The sequence below is a fragment of the Anas acuta genome, chromosome 13, assembly GCF_963932015.1.
Source record: "Anas acuta chromosome 13, bAnaAcu1.1, whole genome shotgun sequence".
Taxonomy (NCBI): Eukaryota; Metazoa; Chordata; class Aves; order Anseriformes; family Anatidae; genus Anas; species Anas acuta.
Window position 1 is genome coordinate 21,162,843 of NC_088991.1, and position 12,015 is coordinate 21,174,857.

General features: G+C 46.2%; 2 long non-coding RNA genes across 3 annotated transcripts; one reads left to right on the forward strand and one right to left on the reverse strand.

The window, feature by feature from the left end:
• The first annotated feature begins 398 nt into the window (after nt 1-398).
• Nucleotides 399-11,545, forward strand: LOC137863913 (uncharacterized). Of its 2 annotated transcripts, XR_011101218.1 has the most exons (4): nt 399-2,215; nt 5,384-5,600; nt 5,806-6,273; nt 9,499-11,545. It is a non-coding gene; the product is annotated as an uncharacterized lncRNA (long non-coding RNA). The 2 variants fall into 2 exon arrangements; XR_011101217.1 differs by lacking the exon at nt 9,499-11,545 and having other exon boundaries at nt 5,806-6,519.
• On the reverse strand, nt 6,364-8,332 carry LOC137863912 (uncharacterized). The gene is made up of 4 exons (XR_011101216.1): nt 8,185-8,332; nt 6,999-7,104; nt 6,603-6,758; nt 6,364-6,500 (listed from the first exon to the last, which is right to left on the reverse strand). It is a non-coding gene; the product is annotated as an uncharacterized lncRNA (long non-coding RNA).
• Nucleotides 11,546-12,015: the final 470 nt, after the last annotated feature.

Consider the following 12,015-nt stretch of genomic DNA (forward strand, 5'->3'; position numbering starts at 1 on the left):
GACTTGGTTACTACTTTTCTTTTGTGCCTGTGTCTAGGTACCTGTACAATCAAATCAAGAAGCTGTTCCAGCTGAAAATTAAATAATCAGCTTTCCCAGATGGATCAGCCTTCTGACCTGGCCCACTCCATGGCTGAACCTTATTTCTTCCAAGGAAGGCTCTAGGAACAAATGGACAAGGGGAATGGAAGAGCTTAGAAAGCAGACGGAGCTACAACTTGATTTTCTGACATGGAATTTCTCTTCAGATCTTTCTGTACCCACTAAAACGTTATTTGAGGTGCTTGTTGAAGCTGTCAGCACTGGCTACCACAGGTGCAGCAGAGATGGCCACGCTGTCTTCCTGAGACAGTGTTTAAATGCAGATTACCCTGATGAGCTGGAACACTATGGCTGCATGCAATACGAGAGTTCAGCTTTCTACTGAAAAATTATACAATTATATAATTTAATATAGTCTGAAGGACCAGAGAGGAAGATCACACCTTGGTTCAACTTTTCCCGGCTCTTCTACTGTCTGGTTGCAAGAGGCTGGCTGAATACACCTCCCTGCTTTAGCAGTAATTTCTTCCTGATGCTTTCATTCCAAAGAATTTAAGTACATCTTTCCAACCACAGTCTGACAAATTACTTGCATTCTCAACATAAATCAACGCTTCACTTTCTGCACCGGATAAATCTTTAAAGAAGAGCACGCGCGTTGCAAGCACAAGTTATTCACAGTTCCCCAACAAAACCCAAACAACGGGAGGAAAAAAAGCTAATACCCGCCGCCACTTACATCCCCTCGTGCCATCCTCCCATCGCATCCTTTCCTCGGGAAGCCCCCGGGGCTCGGCAGGCACCCCCCGGGTCCTGCTGCCGGGCTGGGCGCGGGGCGGGCCGGCCCGGGGGCTGCGCTCCACCCCCGAGCAGCCGCGGAGGGCCGGAGGTGAAGCGGGGCCGGCTGCGAGCTGCGGCGCTGATGCGGGGGGCGCTGCCGAAGCCCCGAGCCCCCGCCCCGGCAGCAGGCGGGGGGCGGCGCTCCCCCACCGCGGGCAGCCGCCGCCACGGCCCGGCCCCTCCCGGCCCCTCCGGGCCGCAGCCCAGGGGCGCAGGGGGCAGCCGGGGGGTGCCCGGGCTGGATCGGGCTCGGAGCTGCCCCCCCGGAGCGGCCCGAGGGCAGCTCCCTCGGCCACGGCCATTCCCTGAGCGGGCGCTCCCCGCCGCCGGCTCCCGCAGCGTTTCCCGATTTTTTGCTCTGCCGGCAGCCCGCGGCTCTGCAGGGCTGGATGCCGGGTGGACCCGGGCGCCGAGGCACACGATTCATCTCCCGGCATGTACGGGTGGAGGTAGCGAGCAACGCCGGGGATTAGCGAGTCTTTGGTTTATTCTGTGCCGTGGGTTCGCGTGTGCTTTGCAGGAACATAAAGGAGAGGTCCAAAGACAGAACTGTCCTATAGAGAGAGCTCTATGGGAAGCATAACTCACATGTTCCTCTGTGACATTTAGAAGAGTGAAGAGGTTCGTGCTGTTGTATTACCTTTACAAGGATCATGCTATTCTTTCACTGTGAAAGTGTAAGAAAAAGCAGATAGGATGCTTGATACGTGCAGTAAAACTGTCACTTCCTTTTGAACAGAAGCTGTTCATCAGTTCTTGTGAAAAAAGAACAAGATTTCTTTTCTTCTTACTCCAAGAGATTTGGTCGGTCTCAAAAGTCATTTACAGGAGCTAGAACGGTGCCTTCCTCTGTGTGGGCTGCCAGAACACACAGCCCCGGATGCCAAGGATAAAGCTTGGTCTCCTCCACACGTTAATTCCCAGACCAGCTGGCACAGAAACTCAGTGCCTATGGCACCTTGCTGAAAGGCAGTTGCCAAGAAGACCAGTGAGCTCAATGAAGATCTTTGCGTTGTCTTCACTGGGCTCTGGGTCAAGTCCCCAGGCTGGGACACGGAGCCAGGCTGCGTGCGGTCCCAGCGAGCACCCGGCGGGTGCTGCAGCACAGCCTGCGGCCAGGCTGCTGGCAGGGGGCTGGGGCAGCGGGCACGGGGTGGGCATCGAACACGGACAGGGTCCTTCACTGACCTTTCAGCATGGAGCATCTGGCTGCGCAGAGATGCTGGTAAAGTAATTAATGGGAAAGGAAAAAAAAAAATCACAAAAATCTCCAAGTCTGAATTCTTGAAGTGGGGCTCTTAGTGGATTTGCAGCACTGATGCATTCTTCTTAGGTAAGTGCTTTTTCCCTTGCCTGGATCCCTCTTGATGGATTTTGACACAGATTTGCAAAAACACAAAGGCAGCTTAGTTTTCAGTTAAAGGTTTTAGAAGACATATCTCTGAAGTGGAGATTACTGTCTTTCTCATTTTCCACCCTGTGTATGTGTGTGTAGCTCACACCTTATTAAAAAAAAAAAAAAAAAAAAGGTTTGGCTTTCTGTCCACTTCCAGTCTCCACTATGATCTGATTCTGTCCATAGCTGCTTTCCCTCCTTTCCCTCTGCACAATTTTTGCCTCTTACCAGTGTTTTTTTCCTTTCCATAGTCCACCTCCCTTTTATCTTGGTCTCCTTGGTGCCATCACTGACCATTTTGTTGTTAACACATCTTTCTTTCTGGTCCAGAAGTTTAATTATGACACAACTCCTTGATTGCACTAGACTTTTATCATACACTGTGCAATGGGTTTAGTTTAAAAAAAAGCACTCAGTTGTATAAAGATACATAAAAACTAAAATTAAGTTAGATGTCAGCCACCTAACTGTAGGTGAACTTTGCGATCTCAGCTGAAGGAAGCAGAAATAATCTCCACACACAGCAAACATCGGCCAGGCCTGACAAGCCCTTCGGGGTCTGAATTACGTGGCTGTTAGCGAAGCCGTGGTCCTTCACTGGTGATGGCACCTCGGTGCCCTGGCCACGGGGCTGCTGCCTCCCCCGCCGCCCAGGGACCTTCCTCTCCTCAGGCTGCCAGCACCAAGCGCAGTCTTTTTCTCTTTCCTAAAGTCAGGCTTTCTCTGTGTTACCACGCAATGGAAGCCGGCCATTCCCTTGCATCTCAAGAGCCATTTCATTATCTTCTCATGCTTGTCTTACCTGACACACATTATTACTTGCTTTCTAACTGCAAGCATGTTCCAAGACGAAAGCTTTGAGTTCAATCAAATTCCCAGCAGAATCCCAGGCGTGTTATCTTTCTTCAGGTACAAATTATTTAATTACATATATGTGCTAGAACCTCTTGAAACAGTCTAGCACTCATTTGCTGAAGAATGAAAACCTGAAGCACAGCAGTCACTGTCTCCAGTATTCCCATTACAACAATAATCCTTATTAGCCCTCCTGACTGGGGACAGTGACTTTCCCCTTTGCAGCTGGCCCTGCTATTTTCTACTTATGCCTTACTGCTTGCTTCGTTTCTGCACTGAGGATGGGCCAGAAGCTGGGTGATGCTTGCTGCTTTCCCCGGCCTTCACTCCTGCGCAGGACGACTGCGCCCCGTTTAGTGAAGGGGGAAGAAGAAGAGTTTTGGCCAGAAGCAGTCCACCTCCTCCACCCCACTCACTCTGTGCACTTCCCTGATAGCTAACTTTGACACATCCACCTCAGCCAGCCAGCACACAACCCACAGCATGTCCCCGTCCAGAGTCGTTTGGTAAGCTGACCCAGTACAGCACTTGTCTGTGGCTTTCAGAGCTAGCACAGGTCTTGGTGCTCTGCTGCACCTGACGTTCACGCGTGTGCCTGAACTTCTGGGTGAACTGAAGGTCTCAGACTGCAACCTGAAATCCAAGTGGAGACTAAAACAAGTCAGCCATGTTTCCAAAGGCACTGTTTAAAACATTTCATTTAAATCAAGTTATTTTGAAATAATTCATATTAATGCAACTTGTCATGCTCTGGCTTTAAGGTTCCTGTGTTTTTTTTTTCCTCACAGCAAGCTCTCTCCCAGCCCCTGCACCAACTGCTGGCCCCACTGCCCCTCCGGCACCCTATGGAGCAGCCAGCGTTTGCTTCCATGTCATTCTGACACCAGTCCGCTTCTTTGCCTACCAGAAAATATTTTAGGAGCAGGAGTGGCTGTGCTGTGGAATAAATTTGCTTCAAGTGTTCTGCATTTTTTTCTTGGGCAAAATTCAAGTTACCTGCCTGTCTCTGTGGAGACTTTGCAGACTGAAGATGTTAAAGGCATTCAATATTTTTCCTTCTGGTGTCTTACTTTTAAATGTCAGAAGGTCATTTTGTCTCCTGGAGGGCTAGATGCCCTCTAGACTGATGAATTAATGATACACAGGTACAGAGGCATTGTAACTTACCAGCTTCAGGAAAACTCCTTTTGCTCTCAAATATTGATGTCTGCTCTGTTATCATCGTCATATTTCGAGGCACAAAAGGCATAGCCAATTCCCTGAAATATTTATCACCATGCATGATACCTGCATTCACCTTTTAATGTATACAGATGGGCAACATGTAGGTTACTCACCCCTTCTCCCTCATGAGACTTGCATTTAAAAAGCCAGTTCAGGTTTACATAAGGTGATGGCAGCATAGCCAGGGATTGAATTAACAAATTCTGAACTGCAGGGCAAGATCTTCTGCACCAGACCACTTCCCTTCAAATTACTATTCCATTTGAGCTCAGCTCACAAAGCAGGGACTTCAAGCCTCCCTGCAGACAGAGCTGTGTGGAGGCTTTGCCTACCTGGGATAAAAATGTCAGATATCTAAACAACTGATATTTCAAATTCAAAACAGAAACTATAACAAAATTTTAAATACATTTGCTGTCTTAAGTCAAATTAAAATTCAGGTGGCAGGAACTGTAAGTTAAACTTCCAGTGATATTCAGGCACAGTTTCCCCAGGGTCAGAGTATGATCCAGCATTAGCTGTCCATATAAATGGGAACAGTGCTTTCAGACACATTATTTCAGATTAAAATCTTCCATTAGCATATATTTTAAAGAGCACTTACATTCATCATAAGCAAGTGGGTGGAGGGAAAAGTCTTATACAAAGGGCTTCAATAGAAAAAAAAAAAGAAAGAAAACAAGAAAAGACCAACAATGCAATAGCAATTGCATTTGATTTTCTGTGGACTGTTACAATTTAGACTTTATTATTCAAAACACAAATGGCAAGTACGTAATAGCTACTAATAATGGAACTTCAGAGTGGCTGGAAAAGAAAGGCTTTAAAATGGATTTGATAGTCCTTGAATTTTCAGCTGAAAGATTTGGGTGACAGAACAAAGAAAACCAATATGACATTGTAAATCTTCCCTCTCCCTGAGCTGATGGGTATTGTCTAGCTAGTCCTCTTGGGTCTGCATCTTGAGCCTTTATTTTTTTCTTTATTTTTTTCTTTTTTCCTTTTTATCTCCTTAAAATCACACAGACTGCCATTGACAGTGTGTTCGGTTCCCGTCTGACATCTGGCCACATGATATCCATTGTGGTATGAAACCAGCAGATAACACTGGCAGACAGCAAAGTCCTGTTGGAGTCTCTGGGTACGCCAGCGCAGCTCACTGCACTGGTAGGCACTCTGCAGTCCACAGGGACAGCCCCCATTTCTGGGAAGAGCAGCCACCCTGACATTGCTGAAGAATGCAGTATCCTTTGCTGTGGTAGACTTTTGGCTCCAGAAGTCTCCAAGCCTTTAACGCGCCTTAGGGTAAGTTTTCTTCTTAGGTAGGTGCTAAATCTGGTCATTCTTCATAATCTCTGTTGGACTATAGGACAGAATTAGAAACCCAAACCATCTTTTCCTTAACTGAAAACTCACTGCTAACAAAAATGACTTGAGAATGAATGGAGAACGTAGGCGATTTTTACTGTGTCGTGTACATATACTGATACTGTACAGTTCTTCACCTCTGCAAGCAGTCTGCTCTTCGGTGCACCAACCTGTGCGTATTGCTTTTAGTCTGTGAAAATACAGACACCGTAAGCAGACCCTCAAGTTCAGCTGAGACCATCCAGAAACTGCATTTAGATGCACACTTCTCTCTGCATTCACATGGAGTTGTGTTGCCTTTGATGAGAAGTTCAAAACTTGTTCACTTTTCAGTCTTAAAACCAAGCCTATCTACAAGTGCCTTGTGGATCTGAGGGCAGAGAGCTGCAACTCTGCAGGCAAGAGTCTGTAACGGGAATCCTGCCACCTTGAGCCCTTGACAAAGCATTAGAGACCAGAAGACACAGCGGAGACCTCTCATTTACACCTCTCCACTCATCATCTAGGAAGTCAAATTGATTAACTGGGATTTGGATGCATCTGACAAGGTGAGAAAAATTTCAGTAGCACCTCAGCATTTGCTGTGCATTTTCCTCCCTTTAAACAAGGGCATCCTGCATTTGCCCATTATTTCTGCTCCTGGATTGATTTGAAGTTGTGATAGGTTTGCTGGGATAACTCACGTACTGAGGAAGCGAGGAATGAAGGAAGATGAGGCTCAAGCTGTAGTGGCCACGTGTGCATTCATTTCAAGTCTCTGTCTCTTTGTGCAGCTCTGAGAAAAGGAAGAGAAGCTCTGCTTCCTTCCAAGCTCTGCTTGGGCAAAAGCACCCCTCGGGCCCCTGGTATGGGTACCTGAATACGGTGACAAGTGTACCTGTGGGCAGCTGTGCAAGGAGCTGTGGCTCAGGAGGGCTTTGGGCAGCAGGCGATGCCTGAAGCAGCCACAGCCTCGTGGGGAGAACGGGCAGCTGAAAGCCCCTGCAGGTCAGAAATTCAGCAGGGGTGGGGTGAGTGGTACAGCTCTCTGTGCCTGCAAACGTGGCAGCAGAAGCAAAAACAATCAGAAAGGGACATTTGTTTTTGTCAGTCACTCACTCTGACGCATTTATTTTTTAGTTTTCAGTTAATTCAGGCAAAAGAGGTTATGAAGTTACAATAATGAAATCTGAAGAGCATACTCCAAACAGTAATTCCCCAGAAGGTCTAAAGTGCTCAAATACAAAAACACTAATTACTGTGCTTTTTAATTTGTAAATTCAACCTGTCTTACCACCAAGGGAACACAAAATGGCAAATGTGGCATCCTTTCTAAAACAAGAGCCAGGGGCAATCCCAGTCACTTCAAATCAGCACGTCCAGCTTCCCTTCCAGGCAGCCTGAAAAACAAAATCAACACGCATGTGGAGAAAGGGGATTGACTAGAGGAAATGTTTGGATGCCTTGGCTTTAGAGAAACATTCTTGCTTAAAGAAGGCAGTGTGGACAAGGAGGACCCACTACATACAGCCAGTTTGGGTCCCCAGAAAGATACGTGCTGGATTTCTCACCAAAGGCTCTTGAAGAAATGAAGCCACCATGTGATGGCGCGCCCAGGACAGCCCGGACAGCCCAGGGGCACAAAAACCTGGCAGCAAACCAGGCGGCTTTGCCTGCCCCAGGGCAACAAGCAGGAGAGCCTGTGCAGGACACTGGCAGGCAGCAGGGCTGAAGGCTGTGATGTTCTCCATGGCAGTCCAGGAAAATGCTGCAGCAAAGGAGGACTGGCTTAACTGAAGAGAAGCAAAGAGGGGCATTTTTCAATGTCAGGGAAAGCCTCAGGTTTGCTGAGCAGTGCTGGAACTTACTGGAGGGGCTGGCCTTTAGCTGAAAAATACTGCTGTTTCAGACATACAGCTATGCTGCACCACACTCACATCTCTACAGCTTTAAGCAGGCAAAGAATTCCGGGGCTTGAGTGTGTTTGCAAAATGCAGTGCTTGGGAAAATTGCAGCCTCAAAATCTCAGGTCTAAGGAGCTAAATGAGAGCACTGGAAAATGACCTCTGGACCTGGGACCAAGCAATACAGAAAGATTTCCAGAGCTATTCGGGGATGGATTTCTGTAATACTTCGTGGCCAAGGTAGTAATTTGCCATTTTTTCCTTCCTGATGCAGAATCATCCAGTGTCCTAAACAATCCAGGGAACAAATAAATAGGCAAACCACCCAACTAGCATGTGGCTGTACAGAGTAGCCAGCCAGCATACTCTGTGAAGACTGTTCCAAGTTCCAATTACTGGGCAAAACATGTTTACATGTGTAAATTTAGGCTCCTTTATCTGCAATAGTTTCTAAAACTTACTCAAATGGAAACTCAAATACTGCTTCTGTGGAGTTAATCTGAAATCTTCCGGAACCAGGACTGTGGAACAAATGCAAAGCAGAACGAAAATATATGAAGGTTTACTGCCTGTTACCTGTTCGCAGTACTTTCATCTCGGAAGAATTGCCGAGGCTTCCACACCTTTCGGGGATCAAGCAGCTGCTGATCTCCAGTTCCCAACACTGTCTCAGTTTGCCCATGGCTGTTGGCGTGATCTGTGGCCGTGCGGCTCCATGGGTGCCTGCAGTGACACCTGAGTGTCCTGGGGAGCAAACCCCAGCCCCTGGCCGCTGCAGCCCGGACGGGCGCTCTGGGCATGACCCTGCACACAGCACCTGCAGATTTGTTATCTCCAGGGAAATGTCAAATGAAGCTTCAAAATGTTCTTGAAACTCTCTGATCTTCCTCTGGATTTTGGGGCGGCTTTGCTCAGCTGCTGGATGTCGTGCTTGGCAAATAAGAGGCTGCTAGTCCTGTCTGAGGCCGTAGCCTCGATACAAGAAGATGTCACAGGAATGCTGATTTCCTGCGTCCATCTCTTTCACTTGAGGGGCTGATCTAAATCACAGTCCTATAGGGTTCCTCCTTTTCTAGATGTGAGAACAAAACTTAGGAAACTCTTTCTTGCTTTTGCAACATTTTGCAAGCTGCTCACAAGAAGAGGCGAGTCACCTCTGCTGCTGCTCATGGCACATCCCGTCTTTCCAGGGAAGCTGCCCAGGACACAACTGAAGCAAGCAGGGGCTGGGAAGGGGAGGAGAGGGAAGGAGAGGGGAGGCTGCCCCACACTCCAGCCTGACCTTCTCCACTGTGTGCATCGCACAGTGCATGTCTCCAAACACCTAACCCACAGCCACAAAATATTTTGTCAAAGTGACGGAGAGCCACGCCATGTCAGGATTCAGATACAGTTGCTAAGTGAAAGCCTTTCCCAAGAGGAAACGTGGAGCAGGATTTCAAAGCCTTTGGTCGGCTTTATGCTATCCATGGTACAAGCAGAGCCAAGGCTAACACTGAGACCTGTGGAAAGCCTGCCACATCGTCTGTTCATCTGGCCGCTCTGGCAACCCACTGCTCATGTCAGTGATGCTTAATTACACTGGATGATGGATTAATTTGTGTATTTGGGGCTTGTCCAACCTGGAACTTGGGTCCTATCCATTCTTCTTCCAGTTGTTATTCCTGTCCTTGCTGGTACTAAAATGGGAAATGTCCCTTCTGCTTTTCTCTCTCTAGTCCAAGGTGTTCATGTTTAGTGTCAAGTAGTCATGGGTATCAGGTGGATTTATCTTTCAAACTTTTTCTCTCTCTCTCTTTTTTTTTTTTTTTTTTTTTTTTTTTTGTGACTATGCAGTGCCTGGGATTAAAATGCGCATTAATGTTCTGTGTTTTCTGTTTCACTGATTAGCTTGGCAAGCACAGAAGCCAAATCTTTCCCAGAGGCACATGAATGGCTTCAGAGGAAGAATACCGTGAACCTCTCTTTACTATGTTCTCTTTGTTTGCTTAAGAATATGAGCAATTAAAGCTGAAGAGACAGGCATTTCCTTTTTATATAGAAAATTCACTGCCAAATGCAGGGCCTGGGGAGCAATTTTCCTCTTTCCATTCAGTTCATTTGTGCTAATGAACAGGGTATAATCTAAATGAAGAAAAAAAAAAAAAGTTACTCTGGTCACTGATGTGGCTTGCTGAGACGGAGGAAAGCCTGACTCAGACCAGCCTAAACTGAGTTATGGAATTGAACCCTAAAATCCTTCTGTTATGAAAGTAGTCATCTCTTGTCAACATTGGAGTCCTCATATGAGAGCACAGATAAATCTCTGGGCTGTTGCCATCTGCTTATTTTTACAGTCTAAGCTCTCCAATTCTGATTCAGGAACTAGTATTTGTTTATCTCAAAAAAGAAAAGGTGCAGAAATGGCTGTTACAGTTGCATGGGGCTGTGAACAAAGATAGGCCAATATTCTGCTTTGCCTGCATTTGAAGTGATTGTGAATTGACAACCTCTCCATGTGTGAGAAGCTCATTGTCAGAAAAGATATGCTAAAGCTGCAGGTAGCTTTCAAGGCAGCTGCAGCTCTTCACCTCTCCTACTCATGCCAGCCAGAGTTTTCTGCTCCAGCCAATCATCAGGATTGCAATAAAGTGATGGAAGTGGCCCACATAGGCACCTGGATACCTTCCTTACCGCAACAAGCAGGGCGAGCACTTTAGATCATGACATTCTTCTGCAAGGCTGCTCAGCAAGTGATTTCCTTTCTTTTCTGTTTAGTATAGGGTTGGGGTCCTACACGCTGAAAAAGAGCTTGAAAAGAAGACTTCGAAAAGAAAGAAAGTGATGTGTGAATGTGTGGGCAATAGAAAGAGCAAAATAGATACCATTCTACAACTTAAAAATATTAGTTTATCTTTTCTTCTGAAAGACCAGATGCCACAGACCTGGCAGCTGATCTGCTCCACAGAGAGCCCGCTGTGCTCCAGGACCGACTACTGGTCAGTAGTGGCTTACCAGCAGTCCTTAGCTTCCTGCAGCAAAGCTGTGAAATATCACAGCTTCTGAGCACTACATTCACCCCAGGCTCCAAGCTGTTCCAGACTCATCTGCAATTACACCCACAGGAGAACTGCCTTGGTGGAGTGCTTGCTAGGACTGCACAGCCAAAGACTCAGCAATCAAGTAGACTTCTTGTGCAATATGAATCCATGCTGTTTATGTGTCTGTTTCATGATAATCTTCATCTATGTAATCCAGTACTATCTCTCCATTGGGACTTCTGCTGCTTCTCCACCAGAGCTGGATAATGTTTATTTAATGAACACTTTACACAGTTGCTTTCTGGAGATGAGCTACCAGGTCATGATGGAGTTTCTACTGGTTGCTCTTCAAACTTGTTAGTCTTTTTTTATTATTATTATTATTTTATTTTTCCCAAAGTATCTAGTTTTTAAATAAAACCTGAGGCTCAATCTGTATGTAGATCTCACTACTGGATGTTATCATGGAGACCCTTGTCTGGTCTGGAGACAGACAATAAAGATTCAAAATTTCAAATCTAGATTAAACACTAGTTTTTCTCCAGGTTAGCTCATACCTACTTTTGAGAAATCAATGCATTAAAATGAAAAGCTGTTAAGTGTAATTGTACTTCAAAGAACTTTAAAATCATTTCAAGATAACGTCAACTCCAGTCCCTGGCAAGCATTTGCAAATTCCTCCCCTCCCACACACCTGGCAAATGCCCGGCTGAACCAGTTTACCCTCCCTGGCCCAGGTGTAATTCCTCACTGCTCACTTGCCCATCAGACTGCTGGAACTGCTCCTCCAGAGAGTTTTGATTGATGACTGAGCTTGGGGGCTGTGAACAGTGCAGCTCTTGCAGCTCTGAAAGGTTCACAAAGTGGTATTTTATTCTCTTCCAGAAACACAACTATATTATGAAATCTTCTTCCTCTACCAAATGCTGTGTATTTTATAAGAACATAATGTCAGCTTTGATGTTGTTATCTGGGTTTGTCTGTTTCTCGAGTGCTTTGAAATATGTGAGATCTTCCTTTATAGACCACATCATAACACTCCCATTTCCTACAGGGCTCAGCAATTAATACTCATCTTAATGCTCTGACAAGTATCGAACATAAAAGGGGACCAGAAGATACAGGGTGGCTCTTCAAAGGCTATGAAAACATTTTTTGAATTGCTGCTTGTAAACTCTTTCTGGATTCTTAGGAAGCTCAGAACTTTGGTAGAAAAGAGATTTCCAGTGAATGTCCCAGGACAGCCTGAATATTCATGTCACTAAAATGCCAAAAAAAAACCCTATCCCAGTTCCTACGTGCTTCATCCATGAACTGTACTAAAGGACTGTCCATTTCTTCACAACCTAGGAGACAGAAAAAAGTTTCTTGAAAAATCTATAAAAAT